Source organism: Mustela nivalis (genome assembly GCF_964662115.1).
Source record: "Mustela nivalis genome assembly, chromosome: 13".
NCBI classification, from domain to species: Eukaryota; Metazoa; Chordata; class Mammalia; order Carnivora; family Mustelidae; genus Mustela; species Mustela nivalis.
The window spans coordinates 61,249,717-61,270,713 of NC_139032.1; the positions used below are offsets into that span (position 1 = coordinate 61,249,717).

Consider the following 20,997-nt stretch of genomic DNA (forward strand, 5'->3'; position numbering starts at 1 on the left):
TTTACACTAAAAAACTTTAAAATTAGTAGCTCTAGCCAAAACAATGGGGGGAGGTGTTTTAGTGATGCATCACTAAGTGATCTGAGTGCAAGAGAGACAGACTTTACCTCTTCCCCTCTTGCCAAATCCCCCTGCACTTACAAGACTAGAAACCTAAAGAGGCGTCTGAAGTCACATTTTAAGGATGCATAATGGAGGGGAGTTTGGAGAGGGAACAAAATTATTAAGGAGGATTATACTGTCACCACTTGACACAATGGGGATTGCTGCTTTTAACTGCTTTAAACAAGTCTTACTTCATACCAGAGCTTCTACTCAAGAAGGCGTCGCCATGGGAAATGGATCCTGCCCAGATCAAATCTTTCTTCCCCGCTTGGTCTTTGAGTACATGTTCCTTCCGTCCAGGGCAAGAGAATGAAGGTGGTTCTTACAATGCACTTGAAATTCTTTTTTTCTCTTCATGGTGTCCTTGCAGCCAGGTGTCTTGGAAGGCCCAGGAATGGAGGCACCTCTGGTTAGACAGGCTGTCCTGCCTGAGAGGGGGACCAGGTCACGTTTCTGCCTTTCCATGGGTCTATTTCCTTCAGATGCAATGACAAGCAGTATAGCATAGGGTCAGCCAGTGTGCTCTGGACACAGCTGGTCCTGCAAGTCATCAGCTGAGCAATCTTCTATCTAGTTGCACTCCTGAAAGCAAGTTGGGTAACTAGCAGCTCTATTGGAGTCATCCACAAAATTACAGCCAGAGTTCTCACTCTTGCTGTGTCTGCTCAAACTGGTACCATCATACCCAGAAATATGGCCTCAGTATGTGCAGTCAGTTTCTGTCAGTACTTGAAGTATACAGGCTTCATCAAGTCAGATTAAGTGATCACCCTTCAGTGGATTATCTAAGACAACAATCTGATGAAGAACACAATGCTAGCTCTTAGTACATTTTTCTTTTTAATTAAATAAAAAAGAAGTAGTGGGGCAGCTGGGTGGCTCAGTCAGTTGAGAATCTGCCTTTAGTTCAGGTCATGATCTTCAGGTACTGGGATCGAGCCCCATGTCCATCTGTCTAGCTCCTTGCTCAGCAAGGAGTCTTCTTCTCTCTCTCTCTCTCTCTCTCCCCCTCCTTTTGCCCCTCCCCCCTGCTCAGGCACACACTCTCCCTCAAGTAATAAATCAGAAAGGAAGGAAGGAAAGAAGGAAGGACAACTTCCAGCTTACATTCTTGTTGAAAGAAGAAAATTAGATAATGTATATATAAAGCACTCAGCATGGGTTCTAGTATAGAGACAGATTTCAATAAATGGTTATTACTAGAATTTATTACTCCATAAAATGTGGATTGGCCTAAAAGTCATTAAAGGTCCTCCTTAGTCTAACGTTGGATGAGTCATTCATTTATAAACAGCATTTTTCATCAAGCCACGTGCCTGAGAGGGGGACCAGGTCACGTTTCTGCCTTTCCATGGGTCTATGCTAGGTGGAGACAAACCTGGCAGGACAGCTGGGGGCTAAAGCGTCCAAGGCAAAAACTCTACTCAAAATTACTCTTAAATACTCAAAATTACTCTTAAAATCCCTCAACCATCAGCTGACCTCCCAACCATTTGTTCAGAGGTGCTGAAAGGGGTGCTACTAGGGGGAGCTACATGGTCTGGGCCATGGAGTGACGGTGGCTGAGGGATATTTCAGAATGTGGCATCCTGTCTCCTCTCAGGATCTGGAAGATAAGAGCCTTAAACTCTCCTCCATTCAGACCTTTGCCTTTGAACCTCCAACCCCAGTGCTGAATGAGAAAATGGAGAGCAGCCTCAGTGGTCACCTTCCATCAAGTTCAGGGTCACCATGAGATGGTCATCTCCCCGCAAATGGGAGTACGCTGCTTTGGTAGGCTTCTCACACCTCCCTGCGGCAACCAGGCCACCACAGCCTGTTCTCAACATTCCGCACTAATGCACTGAGCGCCTTCCATGAGCAGTGTTTTGTGCTGATCTCTGGCAGGAATGGAATAAGCCAAAGGTGGTTTCCCCCAGGACTGTATAGACATGGGCGCCAGCCACAGTAAGGTATGGCCAACAAGGCCACAAAAAGGGCCAGAGATGGGCTGTGAGGAACTAGGAGATAGGAAGAGCTCCCAACCTTCCTGGGAGGTCACCTTGGACCTGACCCTTGGAGGACAGTGATGATTTGAGGGGCAAAACATTGGGGAAAGGGTGCCACAGGATGAGGAGACAGCATGACGAGACATCATGGTGGGAAAGATGGGCTGTGTCCAAGTCATACCAGGAGGATCATGTGATTGGTTAAAAGGAGAGGTGAGACTGGCGATATCAATAGGGCCAGGTGTGAAAGGCCTTAAGGTCAGACCAAGAAGACTGGACTTTATTTTCTAGGCAGCAGAGAATCAAGGGACTGGGGATGGGAAGGGAAGAGGAGTCCAGTTGGGTGTAAAGCTCTCCTCCCCAACCCTGCCCATACCCTCATGGGATGTTGCATTGTGCCCTCCCAGATTTGGAAAGCCCCAGTTATAAATCTTTCAGACTCAAGGTATAAATCTTTCAGAGTAGCTTCAGCAGAACTTTAGGGGTCAAGAGAGACAACCTTTCAGGCTTCTCTACACAACTGCCCTTCATTTGTGGAGACGCACATTAAGATGGAGCATGAGTGGTGAAGGCAATGAAGTGAAGGGCTCCTGGCAAAGTAGCAGACTAAGGATCCTGGAAGATCCCCACCAACAAAATACCCAGATAAGCTGAGCAATACTGTTTTAGTCATTTTAAAGATATGAGGACTGTCACAGGGAAGTAAGGACATTTCTAAGATCAAAACAAAGGGAGAGCTGCAAACACAGGCAGGTAGAGAGCTGCAGCAGGGTCACAGAGGAGCTGTCAGGGTGACAGGGGAATGAGGAGTTTGCCTCCCAAGCCGGAAGTAGGTTTGGTAAGGATTGTGCTAGAAGGACCCTGAAAGTCTCACTCTGTGTGTGCTTCTGAGTCCCTGGCTGCCCTCTGCATAGAGTGCCTGGAAAACCCAGGAATATTTTGTCTAGGGAGACGACTGGTATAATGGAGAAAGAGCCTGACCTGGTCTCTAACCTCCATTACCACTCCTCCCTTCTCCAAGCCTAGATTTTATTTTGTTACAACTGACCACCACAAGTGACCTCACACGGTGGCTGGGACAATTTAGGCACTTCACTCAGCAAATCCATATTGAGCAGGGAGTATGACAAGTGCTAGGATATGGAATTGAACAAGATAAAAAAAAATCCCTGCTTTCAAGGAATTCATGTTCTAGTGAGTGAACAGAGAAAACAGAAAACAACATGCAAAAGAGGTAGTAAAGATATGCACGAGGTAGAGAGGAGGGAGCTTTCCAGAGCCTTGGCCTGCAGGCTTTGGGAGGAGGTATCTGAGCTGAGTCAAGAAGACCAAGTAGGAGTGGCTCACCAGAAGGCAGGGAAGGCATTCCAGCTGGGAGCAGAGCCCCAAGCCTGAAGCAGGGAATTACATATGGTGTGGTGTGGCTGGGCGATAACAGTGCCGTTGGGGGTGTGGTGGGAAAAAAAGGCCAATAGGGACGGAGCTCACATGGCTAGAAGATGAGGCCTCGCATAGGTGCCAATGAACTTATGTGAATTTCAGAGAAACCCCATCCTCCTTCCAATAATTCACAATCCTCCTCCCACAGCATGACACATAGGACTGTCATCAGGGTAAGTCAAGCTACTCTTGTCAGTTTGCCTGGGTTCCCCAGAAAGCTGAGCATGAATCAGGGTGCTTATGAGCTACTCTTTTATTGGGGAGCTACTCTTTTATTATTATTATTATTGTTTATTAGGGATAAAGGAGTAAAGCAGGAGAGAAGGCCAATACAAGATGGCCACTGCCAGATGAGCCTCATTTCAAGCTCATGGAAATGCCCCCAGGCAATCTGCTTTTGAGGTAGAAGGACTAATTGTCCTGGTTTTCATAGGACTGAATTGCAGAGGATTTCCCAGGACATGAGACTTTGAGTACTAAATCCAGGAAAGTCTCAGGCCAGCCAGGGTGAGTTTGTCTGCCCTGGTCTCAGGACTGCCTTCCGGGGAGAAGGTGATGCCTTTCCCAGAGTTTAAAAAGTTTCTCCCACAGAGGGCTCATTTCCCCTGCAGTATCTCTGGGCTGCACATGTGTGGGCATCACATGGGCTCTACAGCAGAGTAAACAGGGAAGTCCCAGGGTAGAGGAGAGAGTCATGCAACATGGGCCAGGGTAAGACACTATCAGAGTGAACCCACAGGAGGCTGGCATCCACACAACGGTGGTTACCATAGCAGCAGTGTGAGTAAGAGGTGGTGAGGCTGAGAAAATCCAAGTGGTGCATCCTTCACCCCTAACTTAAAGATAGTAGTCCAGGTAATCTTCTACCTTCACTTTGTGAGCTCTCAGGAGTGTGCAACAATCAGCTTCATGTCTTGGTCCCCTCCCCATGTCCACCACAAATACAGCAGATAAGTATTCTTAAATTATAAAAACCCTAAATATCAACTAGGGGATAGAAGAAAGATATCCCAAGATTGTAAGGGATTACAGGTCATCAGTAGGTGGACATCTTTAATAGACATGTAAACACTAAACAACAGAAAGTTGCAACCAGATCTAATGCAGAAGCAATGAGAACAGAGTATTAACTAGAGTTGCTCTGACTCCAGATCCCTCACCTCTTAATCTCAGAATTCTAAACTGCTCTTTTTTTTTTTTTTTTAAGATTTATGTTTGTTTATTTAACAGAGAGACAGAAAGCGCAAAGCAGAGGGAGCAGCAGGCAGAGGAAGAAGCAGGTTCCCCACTGAGCAAGGAGCCCGAAGTGGGACTCGATCCCAGGACCCTGAGATCATGACCTGAGCCAAAGGCAGATGCTTAACCAACTAAGCCACCCAGATGCCCTCTGGAATTGCTCTCCTAACTCAATTTGAAGCCACTGGATGCTCTTGCCATGGTACCCACATGCCTCCTCAGCATTAAAGCAGCAGCTAAAAATCACAGGAGTGGATGAGACTGCCCAAAAGAAAGTCTATAGAATGACAAGGGCTGTAAGACAAGGATGGATCCCGAAGAACACTAACACTTTTAAAGAGATCAGTTGAGAAGGAGCCCACAAAGGAGACAAGTAAGAGTAGGATCAGGAAAATTCAATGTTTTGTGTACCAAAGTTGTAGTACCAAAATGAAAGACTCCTCAAATGCAGGAGAGAAAAAAAGTTAAGTCAGAAAATACTGAAAAGCTTCTAAAAGCTATTAGGGGTTCCTGGTGTCCTTAGAGAAACCTAGGTGGGGGCAGGAGGCAGAGTGCAGTGAGCTCAGGAGTGAATAAGCAGTGAGGAAGTAGGAATAGTGAATACTCACTACTCTTTAAATAAATCTGGATAATTAGCAAACCAGCTGAAAGGCAAGAAGACAAATGTTGGAACAAGGTCCTAGAGCTAGCTGGAGGGATTGAAAGAGGTCCAGAGTGTAGGTGGGTAAGACTGCCCTTGAAAAGAATAAAGAGCATCCTGACAATGAGAAAAAGAGAATGATGTTGGATTTGAGGGTAGGAAAGTGGGGGGAAGACTGGAGGGTAACACTTGATGTCTCAGTTGTTCCACAAAGTAGGACATAGAGAGAGGAGTATGAGAAATTAAAAATGGGGTATGAACAGTTGTTCAGAGAAATGGAAGGAAAAGTAAAAGAAGAGACAAGTGGTCCTAAGAGCCTAGCTGATATTGAAGACCTTGAATGTGTTGTTATACATAGTGATTTGTTCATTCATTTGTTAATTTACCCATTTGGGCCACATCAATGTTTGTTGGTTCCCAATAGAAACATCAGTCAATGACCTAGTTTTGGTCATACAGATATATGTGAGTTTCATGAAGATCAGAGCTCCATGGTGTCATCAAGGATCATGACTCCATCAAGGCCACACCTACCAGCTGATCTTATCCCCCACCTCAACGTCCACTGTCAGGTAGATGCTGATGACCTCCAAATCACTAACCCTAGTTCAAATCTTCCCCTGGGATTTAAGATGAGCACATACCCAATAGATACCTCAATCTCAACATATCCAAATCCATACTCACCAACTTCATCCCTAAACCTTCTCCAGAAGGGGAGTGCATCTCCCTAGAGATATCCTTGTGTGCACAAGGGTATCAGGTTTCCTTTTCAATATCTAATTCTTTGCTTGGTGCTAGAAATTCCATCTCCTCGTTCAGGTTGAGAATCATGACATTCAGGGGCTACACATGGCCTTACCCCCCTGAAGCCCCAAAGATATGTTTAAATATTATTTCTTGACTCCCCTAGAAAGACTGCACCCTCACACCATGACTAACTGTAGTGGCCTACAATTAACCAACACCACCCAGCACTGAAGGTGTCTTCAAGACACAGTCCAAGCACCAGCTCAGGGGTCCTACCAAAGAACTGATGTCAGTACTTGAGATCAAGGAACAGAACAAACAGATCTAAATTCATACCATCACCTTATCTTGGCCAACTGTATCCAACCTCCCAAAGCCAAACTACAGACACAATTCCACTGTAAAATAGTTTAGACCAGAGCCCTGCTGGAATGACAAATGGATTTCGTCCTCTCTACCAGCTCTGATGGATTAACAATTGTGACTCAAGTTGTGAAGTTTTGTGGAACCTTGACCAGACTCATCAGGAAAAAGTGTGCGAATCAATTGGTCATGTCTGCCACAGGGACAGGCATGAAGTACAAAAGAACTTCACATATGAAAAGGCATCATTAGATTATAAGCCTTCCAGGGGACCTCAATTAAAGACTTGCAAGTCTTAATACTGGTCATGGAGCATGTGGTTGTTTTATGGGCGCATGTTTATTCATTCATTCATTTGTTCATCTGTATTTATTGAATGTATTTATTGAATGTCTACTATGAACCAGATACTGGCCTGGATACTAGGAGCACAACTGTAAATAAGACAAAAAAGATCCCTGCTCTCACAGGGCTTTCATTTTAGCAGGTGTGCAACAAATAAGAAAACATTAGTTAGAGATAAGTGCTACACAGATCATTAAAGCAAGATGATGTGATTCAGATTATCTGGGTGACTCCTTTTGATCGACTGTGTGTCAGGGAAAGATGAGAAACGATCTGGAGAGAGTTCCAGGCAGAGGGAACAGTTAGTAAAAACTTTAAGGCAGGAAACAATTTGTATTCAAGGAATGGAAAGAAGGCCAGTGTAAATGATGAGGAAGAGACTGGTTCAAAAGATGCTGGAGATATAAAGAGAAGCTGGGTCACACAGAGCTTTGTAGGCCAGGATGCGGAGTTTAGACAACAATTCTTGGTGCTTTGAAAAATATTTAAGGGTCTTAAGCAGAAGAGTTGGCATGATCTGATTTATACTTTAAATTAATCGCTCTGGTTGCTGAGTGAAAATTAGATAGTAGAGGAAAAGGACAGAGACAGGGAGACTAGTTAAGAGGCCACTATAGTAATTCATGAAGAGTTGATGCTGGCTGGGACCAAACGTCAGAGTGCTCCAAGTCCTGACTGTAGATCCCCTTCTCTACGTCTTCTGCTGGTGATCTCTTCTGGTCCAAAACTTTGGAAACACTCTATGCAGTGGTGTCTCCCAAAACTCTTATCTTCTGCTCTGCCTATCTCTTGGACCTTGACTCATAAATACCCAAATTCATACTGAGTATCTCCACTTGGGTGTCTAACGTATCTCAAACTTAACTTGTACCAAATCAAACTTTTGATTCCTCTCACCCTTAAACCTCTTCTTCCCTCTGCCTTCCCTATTCCAGTAAATACCCATTCACGCAAATTATCAGAGCTAAAACCTTCAGATATGTCTTTGATTTCTGATTTTCTCACCCCTCATACCACCTCCTGTTGTCTTTCCCTAGAACTTACCAAGCATTAAAATTTGATCACACAAGGGAAGATGAAACAAAGATATGAGGTGGAGAGGCCAGCATGTCGGATGGCTCATTCATGTGGATGTTGAAGTCATCAGGAATGATATCACAAAAAAGAACAGACAGGAAGACAGTATGTCAGTGCTAAAGATACTAATGAATGAGGGTAAAGAGTGCATTAATGTGTACTTTAAAGGAGCGAAGTTTTGAGGGAAGAGGGAGAAGAAACAGATTTGGAATCAACAGTAGGCCCTACCTAACCCAACCCACTTGCCCCACCTACCCCACCCCAGACCCTCTGGTAGCCAGTGTTTAAGAGGAAAGACTCCCTCCGGTTAAAAGGATTATAGAAGAAATGGTGTCACAAGCAGACATCCAGTTTTCACTTGGTACAAAAGGGGGAGTGAATTTAGAGAAGAGGTTGAGGATATTGGGGAAAGTATAATTAACATCCACGAGTTCACAAACCCACAGGTAAAGAGTCTGGGAGCACCAGAAAGGGTGGAAAATGGAGTCAGACTAGAGATTACTTAGAGTAGCACAGGGATTAGGATCCCACTGACCTGTGATTTTGGGTTTCTGGAGATAATTGAGGTAAACAGAACTATGGGGAATCAGGATTTCCTAGAGAAAGATGGCCTTGAGACAGAAGGCTCATGGCTGTGGGCAACAATCTTCTGTGCTGGTGAGAGGTGCAGAAATCACAGAGTGCGTGCCTGAAGGGATTGTTCTCCTAGGGGGCCTTCACTGTGAAGGCTTTGGGGAGAGGCTATCTACGTTGATACTGGATCCTTAGAGGCAACTTTGCTCTCAGGTGATGCAGTGCTATGGTAATCTGGAGTATAAGATACACTGAACCTGCCACTTTACCTGTGGGTGGTTCGGTGGTGTGGGACAGCCTCCAGACTCTCTCCCGATGAGTGCCATTAATGTAAACACCACAGTGACTTCTCAGTTAGAGTCTGTAGATCCATCCTCAGATTTTCAGGAGGAACTGTAATTCTTCTATCTTGATAATAATCTTAATAAAAAAATAAAATCGTAATCTGCATCACCTAGGGGTGAGTTTACCAGAGAAAACCCAGGACTCACAGTTAAATCTGAATTTCAGATAAACGACAAATAGTATTTTAGTATAAATATATCCCAGATATTGCATAGGACATATCTAAATACTAAAAAATTATACTTTACCCCTAACTACTGCCACATCATTATCAGCGCCTGTATTCGTCAGCATTCTTCAGAGATCCACAGGATGAATGAGAAAGCTGGTGACCCAGGAAAGCAAATGATGTACTTCCAAGTCCAAAGGTCTGAGAACCAAGTGATTTGATGGTATAGTTCTGGTCTGAAGGCCAACAGGCTTAAGATCCACAAAAAAGCCAGTATCCCATTTCAAAAGAAATCAGGCAGAAAGAACTCTCTCTAACTCAGGAAAGTGCTGGCCTTTTAAACGGGTCCATTAGATTACTATCCTTAGTTTGAGAAACACATTTATAATGTAAATGAGTTTTGACCCTTTTGGGGGAGATTTGCATTTTGGAGCATTTCATTTGTAGAATTCATTGAACTAGATGCTATTAAACCTTTTTGTTCTTTTAAGATTTATTTATTTATTTTAGAGAGAATATGCGGGCGAGGGGGAGGGGCAGAGGAAAAGAATCTCAAGTAGACTACCGCTGAGCAGGGAGGCCCATGCAGGCTCTATCCCAGGACCCTGAGTTCTTGACCTGAACCGAATCAAGAGTCATATGCTTAGCCAACTGAGCCACCCAGATGTCCCTAAATTCTTTTAAATATTTGAAAAGAGTGCATACACCATGTGCTATACTGATTTGGAAAATGGTACCCATGCGTATTTCCTCTCAGATATACACAAAGCATTTTAGCAAATAAAAGGCTCTGAGAAATCCAACAGAAAAAAATATCAAATACTTCCAGCAGTGTTTCCCAAGCTTATATGAGCAAAGAATATCTCTTCCACTTTTTTCTTTGAAAAATCAGTTTGAAAAACACTCATCCATAACACTACCCAAAATAGGGATACTCTATTTAACATTTTTGTAACAAGGACCCCCCTATTAAACCAGTGAAACCTATGGGTATCTTAGACTAATGTATTTAAATGCATAAAATAAAATATAAAGAATATAAATGAAACCAATTATATGGAAATACAGCTTTCAAAATAACTTTTTTTTAATGGGATTACCCAAGGAAAGAAGGAGGGAACTAAAGGCGGGCGCCTGGGTGGCTCAGTGGGTTAAGCATCTCCCTTCAGCTCAGGTCATGATTCCAGGGTCCTGGGATCAAGCCCTGCAATGGGCTCCCTGCTCAGCAGAGACCCTGTTTCTCTCTCTCCCTCTGCATGCTGTTCTGCCTAGTTGTACTCTCTATCTCTCTCAAGTAAAAAAATAAAATCTTTTTATACATATATATTTAAAGATTTGACAGACAGAGATCACAGGTAGGCAGAGAGGCAGGCAGAGAGAGAGAGAGAGGAGGAAGCAGGGTCTCCGCTGAGTGGAACCGGATGTGGGGCTCGATCCCAGGACCCTGGGATCACGACCTGAGCCGAAGGCAGAGGCTTTAACCCACTGAGCCACCCAGGCGCCCCAATAAATAAAATCTTTTTTAAAAAATTAAAGGAATAATGGCCAAGGACCACATATTGTATGATTTAATTCATATGAAATATCTAAAATAGGCAAATCTATAGAGACCAAAAATGGATGAAAGGGGCACAGTGGAGGACAAGAGCTAAAAAAAAGAGGGTTTCTCTTTGGGATAATGAAATGCTCTAAAATTGATTGTGGTGATGGGTGTCCATCATCCATACCTATAGTAATATACATTTATTCAATAGTACACTTTACTTGGGTTAGTTATATTACATGTGAAGTATATATATCTCAATAAATCTACTTTCTAAATTATGATAAAAAATTTTCCAATTATGTTGAAAATTATAAATGTACACAGATCCAAGAAGCCAAATAAATCCCAAACAGAAGACATATAAAAATGACACCAAAACATATCATAAACACATGGCTTAAAACAAATGATAAAGAGAAAATCTTGAAAGCAGTCGGAAACACATTATACACAGTAGGAAAAAGAGATGACTCAGATGTATTGTTGAATGCAATGAAAGTTAGAAGACACTAGAGTAAAAACTTTATATACAAAAGGAAAAACTGTCAAGCTAGCATTCTATACACAGGGAAATTATCCTTCAAAGACAAAGGCAACATAGTGAGCTTCCACCTCACACCCATTAGGATGGCTACTATCCAAACAATGGGAAATAGTAAGTGTTGACAAGGACCTGGAGAAATTGAAACCCTCCTGCCTTGCTGGAGGGAATGTAAAATGAAGAAGCCACTGTGGAAAAAGGTTGGTGGACCCTCAAAAAAATTAAACATGAAGTTATCAATATGATCTAGTAATTCCACCCCTAGGTATATATCCAAAATAACTGAAAACAGGTATTCAAACAAAAACTTACACAATATATCTATAATCAAAAATAATGTTTTGGGGGGGGGCGCCTGGGTGGCTCAGTGGGTTAAAGCCTTTGCCTTCGGCTCAGGTCATGATCCCGGGGTCCTGGGAGCAAGCCCCACATCAGGCTCTCTCCTCCATGGGGAGCCTGCTTCTTCCTCTCTCTCTTTCTGCCTGCCTCTCTGCCTACTTGTGATCTCTGTCTGTCAAATAAATAAATAATATCTTTTTTAAAAAAATAATAATGTATTGGGGTGCCTGGGTGGCTCAGTGGGTTAAAGCCTTTGCCTTCAGCTCAGGTCATGATCTCAGGTCCTGGGATCGAGCCCTACATTGGGTTCTCTGCTCAGTGGGGAGCTTGCTTCCTCCTCTCTCTCTCCCTCTCTGCCTGCCTCTCTGCTTACTTGTGATCTCTCTCTATCAAATAAATAAATAAAATCTTTAAAAAAATTTAATTAAAAATGATGTATTAAATCAATGTGATACATTACGTTAATAAAAGAAAGGACAAAAACCATATGATCCTCTCAATAGATGCAGAAAAAGCATTTGATGAAGTACAGAATCCTTTGTTGATTAAAACTCTGCACAGCATAGGGATGGAGGGTACATACCTCAATATCACAAAAGCCATCTATGAAAAACATACAGCAAGTATCATTCTCAATGGGGAAAAACTGAGAGCTTTTCCCCCAAGATCAGGAACACAGCAAGGATGTCCACTACCACCAATGCTGTTCAACATAGTACTAGAAGTCCTAGCCTCAGCAATCAGACAACAAAAATAAATAAAAGGCATTCGAATCGACAAAGAAGTCAAACTCTCACTCTTTGTAGATGATATGCTACTTTATATGGAAAACCCAAAAGATTCCACCCCAAAACTTCTGGAACTCATACAGGAATTCAGTGAAGTGGCAGGATATAAAATCACTGCATAGAAATCAGTTGTAGTTCTATACACCACCAACAAAATAGAAGAAAGAGAAATAAAAGAGTCAATCCCATTTACAATTACACCCAAAACCATAAGATACCTAGGAATAAACCTAACCAAAGAGGCAAAGAATCTATAATCAGAAAACTATAAAGTACTCATGAAAGAAATTGAGGAAGACACAAAGAAATGGAAAAAGATTCCATATTCATGGACTAGAAGAACAAATATTGTTTAAAAGTCTATACTACCTAGAGCAATCTACACATTCAATGCAATCCCTAGCAAAATACCATCAGCTTTTTTCACAGAACTGGAAAAATAATCCTAAGGTTTGTATGGAACCAGAAAAGACCCTGAAGAGCCAAAGGAATGTTGAAAAAGAAAACCAAAGTTGGTGGCATCACAATTCCAGACTTTAAGCTCTATTACAAAGCTGTCATCATCAAAACAGTACTGTACTAGCACAAAAACAGACACACCGATCAGTGGAACAGAATAGAGAACTCAGAAATGGACCCTCAACTCTATGGTCAACTAATCTTCAACAAAGCAAGAAAGAGTATCTAATGGAAAAAAGACATTCTCTTCAACAAATGGTGTTGGAAAAATTGGATAGCCACATGCAAAACAATGAAACTGGACCATTTCCTTACACCACACACAAAAATAGACTCAAAATGGATGAAAGACCTCAATGTGAGACAGGAATCCATCAAAATCCTTGGGGAGAACACAGGCAGCCATTTGACCTCAGCCGCAGCAACTTCTTCCTAGAAACATCACCAAAGACAAGGGAAACAAAGGCAAAAATGAACTATTGGGACTTTATCAGGATAAAATGCTTCTGCATAGCAAAGGATACAGTAAAAAAAACCAAGAGACAACTGACAGAATGGGAGAAGCTATTTGCAAATGACATATCAGATAAAGGGCTAGTATCCAAATCTATAAAGAATTTATATTGTTCCATTTTTCCCTCTCTTCCCCCCTGCCTCTCAAATTCCTTGTATCAGAGAGATCATATAATAATTGTCTTTCTCCGATTGACTTATTTCGCTTAGTATAATACCCTCTAGATGGGACAGGGAGGGAGACAAACCATAAGAGACTCCTAACCTCAGGAAACAAACTGAGGGTTACTTGGCGGTGGGGGTGGGTGGGAGGGATAGTGTGGTTGGGTAATGAACACTGGGAAGGGTATATGCTATGGTGGGTGCTGGGAATTGTGTAAGACTGATGATTCATAGACCTGTACCCCTGAAACAAATAATATATTATATGTTAATTAAAGTTTAAAAATAAAAAATAAAAAAATTAAGACCTTATCAAACTAACACCCAAAGAACAAATAATACAATCAAGAAATGGGGAGAAGACATGAACAGACATTTCTGCAAAGGAGATATCCATATGGCCAACAGACATGAAAAAGTGCTCAACATCACTCAGCATTAGGGCAATACAAATCAAAACCACAATGAGATACTACTTCACACCAGTCAGAATGGCTAAAATTATTAAGTCAGGAAACAACAGATGTTGGCGAGGATGCAGAGAAATGGGAACCCTCCTACACTGTTGCTGGGAATGAAAGCTGGTGCAGCCACTCAAGAAAACAGTATGGAGTTTCCTCAAAAAGTTGAAAATAGGGGTGCCTGGGTGGCTCAGTGGGTTAAAGCCTCTGCCTTCAGCAGGTCATGATCCCAGAGTCCTGGGATTGAGTCTTGCATCGGGCTCTCTGCTCAGCAGGGAACCTGCTTCTCTCTCTCTCTCTCTCTGCCTGCCTCTCTGCCTACTTGTGATCTGTCTCTCTGTCAAATAAATAAATAAAATCTTAAAAAAAAAAAAAAGTTGAAAATAGAGCTACCCTATGACCCAGCAATTACACTACTGGGTATTTATCCCAAAGATACAAATGTAATGATCCAAAGGGGCACCTACACTCCAATGTTTATAGCAGCAATGTCTACAATAGCCAAACTAAGGACAGAGCCCATATGTCCATTGACAGATGAATGGATAAAGAAGATGTGGTATATATATACAATGGGATACTATGCAGCCGTCAAAAGAAACAAAATCTTGCCATTTGCAATGATGTGGATGGAACTAGAGGGTATTAGACTAAGCAAAATAAGTCAATCAGACAAAACAATTATCATATGATCTCACATATATGTGGAATTTAAGAAACAAGGCAGAGGATCATAGGGAAAAGAGGAAAAAATGAAACAAGACAAAACCAAAAACAAAGAGAGGGAGACAAAGCATAACAAACTCTTAATCTCAGGAAACAAACTGAGGGTTGCTGGAGAGGATGTGGGTGGGAGGAGTGGCTGGATGATGGACACTGGGGACGGTATGTGTTGTGTGTAAGACTCATGAATCACAGACTTGTACCCCTGAAACAAAAAATATATGTTAATAAAAAAATAGTATCAATAAATAAATTAACAAATAAATGCCTCTGGAAATAAAAGATGTACTGTACACTTAAAAATTTGGTTAAGAGGTAGATCTCATGCAAAATGCTCTTACAATTTTTTTTTCAAAAAAATATACACAGGGGCACCTGAGTGGCTCAGTGGGTTGAAGCCCCTGCCTTCGGCTCAGGTCCTGATCCTAGGGTCCTGGGATTGAGCCCCACATCAGGCTCTCTGCTCAGCAGGGAGCCTGCTTCCTCCACTCTCTCTCTCTGCCTGCCTCTCTGCCTACTTGTGATCTTGGTCTGTCAAATAAATAAATAAAATCTTTAAAAAAATATATACACAAATGCTCATAGTAGCAGTATTCACAAAACCCCAAAAGGCAGAAACAACCCAAATGTCCATCATTTAATGAATGGATAAACAAAATTGATATATCCATACAATGTGATATTATTTGGACACAAAGAGGAAAGAAGTACTGATACCTGCAACAACAAGATGAACCTCAAAAACATTATGCTAAGTAAAAGAAGCCAATCATAAAAAACTACATGTTGTATTATTCCATTTATTCCATATTCCGTTATGAAATATCCGGAATAGGCAAATCCATAGAGACAGAATACAGATTACGGACTGCCAGAGGAAGGGAAAGAGGGATGGCCAGTGACTTCTTAAACAATATGGGGCTTCCTTCCAGGGTGATGAAAATATTCTGCAACTATGGTGGTGATGGCTCACAATATTATGATTGTACTAAATACCACTGAACTACACAGTTAAAAATAGTTAAAATGGCAAATTTTATGCTTGTGCATTTTATCACAATTTTTAAACCCAGAATGACATACACTGCAGACTTACTAAAATGATTAAAATTAAAAAGACTAAAGGGACAATTATGGGCAAAGATGCAGGAGAATGAGAAACCTCTACCATAGATCACTGGTGGGAATGTATGTTACTATTACTTTGGAAAACAGTTTGGTGGTTTCTTCTTTTTCTTTTTTCTTAAAGATGTATTTATTTATGTGAGAGACAGAGTGCATGCATGCACAGTGTGGGGAGGGGCAGAGGGAGAAGAAAAGAGAATCTTGGGGTTTTTTTTTTTTAAGATTTTATTTATTTATTTGAGAGAGAGAGTATAAGCAGGGGGAGCAGCAGGGAGAGGGAGAAGTAGGCTCCTGTTGAGCAAAGAGCCTTACATGGGGCTTGATCCCAGAACCCTGGGAACATGACCTGAGGCAAAGGCAGATGCCTAACCAACTGAGCCACCCAGGTGCCCCAAGAAGAGAGAATCTTAAGCAGACCCAACGTTGAATGCAAAGCATGAGAAAGGGCTTGCTCTCACAGCCCTGAGATCACCACCGAAAGCAAAAACAACAGCTTCATGCTTAACCCACTGCAACATCCAGGTGCTCCAGTTTGGTGGTTTCTTAACAAGTTCAACGTACACCAACTACTACATGATTCAGCCATTCTTTTCCTAGGTATCCCAACAGAATGAAGGCATATGTCCAAACAAAGACAAAGACTCATGCACAGATATTTATAGTAATTTTACCGTTAATAGTCAAAAACTGGAAACAACCAAAGTCCATCAAGAGAGGAATGGATAGAGGTGCCTGGGTGGCTCAGTGGGTTAAAGCCTCTGCCTTTGGCTAAGGTCATGATCCCAGGGTACTGGGATTGAGCCCTCATTGGGCTTTCTGCTCAGCAGGGAGCCTGCTTCCCTTCCTCTCTCTCTGCCTGCCTCTCTGCCTACCTGTGATCTCTGTCTGTCAAATAAATAAATTTTTTAAAAAAAGAGAGAGAGAGGAATGGATAAATTGTGGTATATCCATACAATGGAATATTATTCAGTAATATAAAACATAAGTTATTGGCACATGCAACAATCTGGAAAATCTCAAAAGGATTACACTGAATGATGAAAAGCCAGATTGAAATCAGCACACACTGTATGATTCCATTTATATAAAATTTTAGGAAATGCAAATTAAGCTACTGGGACAAAAGCAGGTCAGGGGTTGCCTGGTGACTAAGTGATAGGGTTGGGTTGGTGGGAAGGGACAGGGAAAGCAAACACAAGGAAAGTTTTATAATTAATTATAATTTATAATTAATAATACCATAATTGTAGTAATCATTTCATAGGTATATGCATATGCCAAAACTTATCAAATTATACATTTTAAATATGTGGAATTTGTTGCATTTGAATGATTTTTTTTTTAAAGTATCCTCCATGTCCAACATGGGCCCTGAACTCACAACCCTGAGATCAAGACTTGTATGTTCTACCTAGTGGGCCAATCAGAAGCCCCTAAACTATATCTCAATGAAACTCTTAAAAAACATTTTTCGAAGTATATGTGATGAGATGTTTAGGGACAAAAAGATAAATTAAGCTTATATTTCTTACTAAAGTATGCAGTTTTAATATCTTTGTCTTTAAAAGATTTAAATCTTTCTAAAAGATGGAAGTTATGTTTAAAAAATTGACTAGGGGGGCGCCTGGGTGGCTCAGTGGGTTGAGCCGCTGCCTTCAGCTCAGGTCATGATTTCAGGGTCCTGGGATCGAGTCCCGCATCGGGCTCTCTGTACGGCAGGGAGCCTGCTTCCCTCTCTCTCTCTCTCTGCCTGCCTCTCCATCTACTTCTGATCTCTCTCTATCAAATAAATAAATAAAATCTTTTTAAAAAAAATTGACTAGGCAGGGCACCTGGGTGGCTCAGTGGGTTAAGCCACTGCCTTCGGCTCAGGTCATGATCTCAGGGTCCTGGGATCGAGTCCCGCGTCGGGCTCTCTGCTCAGCAGGGAGCCTGCTTCCTCCTCTCTCTCTCTCTCTCTGCCTGCCTCTTTGCCTACTTGTGATGTCTCTCTGTCAAATAAATAAGTAAATCTTTAAAAAAAAAATTGACTAGGCACTTAATGTTTTAGATTGATTGCTCTATGGATAATGTATTGGTCGGAATAGGCTAGATTAAGCCACAATGACAAACAGACTAAATCTGAGTAATTTAACACCATCAGGGTTTATTTCTTACTCACTCTACATAACCATAACAGTTGACAGGAGATTACATTCATGGTAATCTCTCTGAGACCCAGGCCAAAAGTTCCAATATTCTGAAGTATAGCCTCAATGCAGCTGGAGGAAAGAGAACTAACTCGTGGAGGGCCAGCCACTGGACCCTCCAGCCCACAGAGTACTGCTTTACTCCAAGAGGCCAGGGGAGTGTATGTCTCCATATACCCAAAAGTAGAGGAGAAATAGATACTGGTGAACATTAATAATCTACCACAATTTCCCATGACACTAAAAATTATTTCCACACTGACATATGACAAAGGAATTGAAACAATGTACTCCCGTGAGGCAGACATTCCACCCAGAAAAGGTAGAAGAACTGCCAACTCCGTCAACACTTACATGTCCTCTATTCTTGCAATATGTTGAACAGAAAGACAAAATTCCAGGTACCCAGGGACAGCTAAGTAGCAACTCAATTTGACTTTTAAAGTCTCCTAACTGCTAGAAAATCAGCTCTTTTACACTTTCTTTGCGTGCCATCAAATACCTCTACCGCTCATTCAGTCGCTGCCCCCTATTATGTCCTTGCATTGAAAACCCATCAGGTGTCATCTTCACTCAAAAGGTCTAAATAAGGGCGCCTGGGTGGCTCAGTGGGTTAAGCCTTTGCCTTCGGCTCAGGTCCTGGGATGGAGTCCCGCATCGGGCTCTCTGCTCAGCAGGGAGCCTGCTTCCTCCTCTCTCTCTCTCTGCCTGCTTCTCTGCCTACTTGTGATCTCTCTCTGTCAAATAAATAAATAAAATCTTTTAAAAAAAAGTCTAAATAAGGTAGCATGGGAACACAGAAGAGAACAATTAGTTGTTTTTTTTTTATGTTTTAAACTCTAATCTAGCCACTTTTTTCTGCTTTTATGATACAAATCTGGGTCCCCACCTTGCCAACTGGGCAGCTTACCTGCTCCATAGCCATAGGCAAATCCCTTCACCTTTCTGAAGCTCAGTTTCCTCACCTGTAAAACGGGAATAATAAGGCTTACCTCCCAAGATTGTTGTGAGAACAAGAATGAGATCATGTCTATGGAAATGCTTTGTAAACTGTCAAGTTTTGTGTCAGTCCAAGTTATCACCACCATCACCATCATCATGGCTGTCTTGCACTGCCTAGAAGGGAAGCCCCAGGGTTGGGGAAGGCCCAGAGGAGAGAGGGGCTCCCAGCCTGACCCTAGACTCTGCAGGAATCAGGGCCTCTCTCTAATTAACTCTTCCTGGCAAAAGTTCCTTGCTGGACATGTTTGCCTACCAGTGAAAAGCTAGGTGAACTTTCCAGGGGCCGCCCACTGGCCCTGACACACGGGGGAGGAATGGTGACTCACCAGACCTGTAACAGCCTCACTGACAGGTCTCTTGGCCTGACGCCTGGCACGGACTGTAGAATGCTGGCAAGGACCATCAGGTTTTCAAGAAAAAAGAAAGAAAGAGGGGAAGATGGAAAGAGGGAGGGGGGAAAGCAGAGAAATAAAGGAAAAGAAAGGCACAAAAAGGTAAAAGGAAGAAATGAAGGAAAAGAAAGCAGAATGTTGTTCCTAGGGACTGGGAAGGGGAGGAGGAAAGAAGTTGTTATTTGATGGCTACAGTGTCAATTTTGCAAGATGAAAAAGTCCTGGAGATGGGCTGTACAGCAATGTGGGTGTGCTTAACACCTCTGTACACCTAAAATGATAAACTGTATGTTATTTGTTTTTGCCACAATTAAAAATCATTAGAAAATCATTTTTTTTAAGTAAAGAAAGGATAAAGGAGAGGTAGGAAGGAGAGAGGGGAGGAAGGTGAGGAGGAAGGAAGCGGTGGACGGAGAAGGGTGAAGGGAGGGAAGAAAACGAAGGAAGAAGAGAGGAGGGGAGGAAGGAAGGAAGGAGGGAAGGAGAAAGGGATGAAAGGGAAACGAGATGAAGAAGAGAGGCAAGGGAGGAAGCGGAGAAGAAAGAAGGAGGAGGAAGGAAGAACAGGACGCCTCGCCCCCAGCTACTTGGCAGGGCGCTGGCAGCACGCCGGCTTTCCCGGCCAGCCCCCGGCTCAGGGGAGGGGGACTCGGGCGCCGGCCTGCGTGTGACGTCATCGCGCCGCGCCGCCTCCCCGCTCGCCGCTTCCCGCGTCCCGGCGTTGTGAAACCGCGTGGCGGTGGTGCCTGGCCGCACCGGCGGGTCCCGCTCTCCTTGGGTGGCTGCGAGTCCCTTGGCCTTTGGCTTTCTGCCCGGCCAGCCCCGGTGGCGGCAGGAAGGCGATAATTGCCCAGAGACGCAGCACTTATCTGGACCGGTTGTGCAAGGCGCGCGGGAGGGAGGGCCCGGGGCAGCGGCTCTCACGGCTCAGCGGCCAAGCATGCGCGCGGGGGCGAGGGGCGAATGGGGGTCCCGGGGGGCGGGGAGGTGCCTCTGGGTGTTCTCGCTGGAGTAGCCGCCTCCATCTTCGGGAAAGTGCAGCCACACGATCCTGTGATCATCGTTGGAGAAGGAGAGGGCCTAGTTCCCAGCCTGGCCCTACCACCTGCCAAGAGATGTAATATTGGACAAGTCACTTCACTTCTGGGCCCCAGGTTCCTGTGTGCCCTAGGAGCAAAATTACTACCTCTCTTGGTGGTTGTTAGGATTGGAAATATGTAGGTGAGGCCTAGAGCAGTGTCCGCTCTAGGTACATTGCTACACATTAGGTACACATGGAGTGGTTGCCATTGCTTCTCCTATCACCCACCCAAGGGGCTCGTGCTAAAAGTGTATGTGCTTCTGCCCACAATGGCCAAACTATGGAAAGATCCTAGATGTCCATCAACAGATGAATGGATAAAGATGTGATGTATATCTACAGTGGAATACTACACAGCCATCAAAAGAAATGAAATCTTGCCATTTGCGACGACGTGGATGGAACTAGAGGGTATTATGCTTAGCGAAATAAGTCAATCAGGGAAAGACAATTATCATATCTCCCTGATATGAGGAAGTGGAGATGCAACATTGGGGTTTCGGGGTTAGGAAAAGAATAAATAAAGCAAGTTGGGATCGGACGGGAGACAAACCATAAAAGACTTGTAGTGTCACAAAGCAAACTGAGGGTGGCCATAGCAGGGGGGGTAGTGAGAGGGTGGTGGGATTATGGACATTGGGGAGG

The 20,997-nt window shown here is 43.1% G+C and overlaps 1 long non-coding RNA gene across 2 annotated transcripts in view; it reads right to left on the minus strand.

The window, feature by feature from the left end:
• The window catches only part of LOC309846156, a 79,276-nt gene extending 59,354 nt beyond the window's left edge, over positions 1-19,922 (minus strand). The window contains exons 1-2 of one of the 2 annotated variants that reach the window (XR_014301750.1): positions 19,206-19,922; positions 18,788-18,842 (exon numbers count right to left, since the gene is read on the minus strand). This is a non-coding gene — a long non-coding RNA (uncharacterized lncRNA). The remainder of the gene's footprint in view (positions 1-18,787; positions 18,843-19,205) is intronic. The other variant, XR_014301751.1, reaches the window with a different exon arrangement.
• Between the last annotated feature and the right edge of the window lie 1,075 nt (positions 19,923-20,997).